At 33.9% G+C, this 1,921-nt stretch overlaps 1 protein-coding gene across 2 annotated transcripts in view; it reads right to left on the reverse strand.

Annotated features, from left to right (window-relative positions):
- The window catches only part of GOSR1 (golgi SNAP receptor complex member 1), a 37,547-nt gene that overhangs the window by 24,834 nt on the left and 10,792 nt on the right, over positions 1-1,921 (reverse strand). The gene's annotated exons all lie outside the window — the stretch shown is intronic.

Here is a 1,921-nt window from a genome sequence, read left to right on the forward strand (position 1 = left end):
TGGTGAATCCTCTCACCCTCCGCATCTCTGGCCTGTACCCCAGTTCTGTACGAATAAATAAATAAAATCTTTTAAAAAAAAAAAAGAAAGAAAAAAGAAAATTGCTATTTAAGAAATCAAATTGCCATGAGGTAAAAATAATATTATAATCACCTTTCTGAAGAGAGATTAACTTCTTTCAGTTCAGTGCTTAGAAAACAGTGCCCTAAATCATTATCTTTTGTGTATTCTACTATCTTATATGGCACAATTGTAAAGAAAAATAATTCTAAGATAAAATGACTTCAAATAGCCTAGGATAAAACTTTCTACTCATTAGTGCACCCAGTAATTTAGGAACTTTCTTTTGGAACTCCCATAGAAATTTAATTTCTAAACCTGCAAAGGAATAACAGAAGAAAGAGAACTAAAAATAAGATAATCTTTAAGTGTTTTCCTTTTTCTACTACATATATTTTTTTTAAAGATTTATTTATTTGTGCATACAGAACTGGGGTACAGGCCAGAGGCTCAGCGGCGGTGACAGGCTTCACCAGAGACAGAGTGGGGAACAGAACAGACAGATTGAAGAAGTACACTATTGAGGGGAGCAGCGGGCAGGCCAGGAGAGGTCTGCCACACCATGTGATCACCTCCAGGCAGGCAGGAATCGAACTCATGTGGAAGTGGCTTTAGCTTCTCAGTGCTGTGCTTTAACCCACTGCGCCACCAGGGAGGGTCTCTACTACATATTTTTAAAATATTACAGAACATTCATTACTTTTTTAAATTCAAGGAAATATCTAAAGAAGTGGAAGCTGGTATTCCTATCTCCCAAGGGCTCCTACTGGCCTTTTAAAAATAAAATACATCAACATGGGGGAAAAATAACAGAAGAACAACAAAAGTAATTTAAAAAAAATCACCCTGCTCCACATCTCATAAGTATTACTATTACTTTCTTGCATTTTCTTTCAGGAGAAGTATATTTACATACACAAACTTAGCTGTTATTTATTTCTAAAGAAATCATACTATATTCTGCTATACTTTTTTTTTTGTAGTTCAGACAATATCAAGTGATCTTTCTATATTAGCAAGTAGAAGTCTGTATTCTTTATAACTATATAAAATCTATTTGTCTTCATGATGATTTAATAAAATCGCTAGTTGCTTTAATTTTTCTTGCTTTTAAAAGTGAATAAACATTCTTTATATATTTCTTTATTAAACTCTCTCTTCAAAGTTTAATAAACAATAAATGCTTTGCTGAAAGAATCTTACATTTAAATGTAGGTGGCACTAATTTGCCTTCTAGAAGACTACCAATTTATGACCCCAGCAACAGTGGACAAGTGTCCATTTTCTACTCTTGCTAATAATGATGCATTACAGATGTTTCAATATTTGCTAATCTCACAGGTAAAAATCATGATTCATTATGTTTTGTATTTGGGGATGTGGCTGAATACCTTTTTTAAGGTTTCGGTCCCTCATTTTCTATAGACAGGTTCACATTCTTTGCCCATTTTCCTGTTGGGTTGATCCTTTTCTCATTTCTATAATTTTTTTGGTATATTAGGTATTAAGAAAATTAGTAATTTGTTAGTTCTTGGTATTTGGTTTTACTTAGAAAGTGCTTTAATAGCCACAATGCATAATTTTATCCATGCTTTATTTTGAACTCTGATAGTTACTTTGATAGTTTATTTTTCTACTTATAAATATTTCATCCATTTGGAATTTATTCTGGAAGTGAAAATTGACATAGAATGTAAGGTTCCCCCCCCCAAATTAATAATTGTCATAGTTGTACTTTAAAAATAATCCCTTTATGGGCCCTCCCTGGTGGCGCAGCGGGTTAAAAGCACAGCACTGAGAATCTAAACCCACTTCCGCATGAGTTCGATTCCCGCCTGCCCTGGAGGAGATCCACATGGCG

The sequence above is a fragment of the Condylura cristata genome, unplaced genomic scaffold (genome assembly GCF_000260355.1).
Source record: "Condylura cristata isolate star-nosed mole 26May11 unplaced genomic scaffold, ConCri1.0 scaffold00017, whole genome shotgun sequence".
NCBI classification, from domain to species: Eukaryota; Metazoa; Chordata; class Mammalia; order Eulipotyphla; family Talpidae; genus Condylura; species Condylura cristata.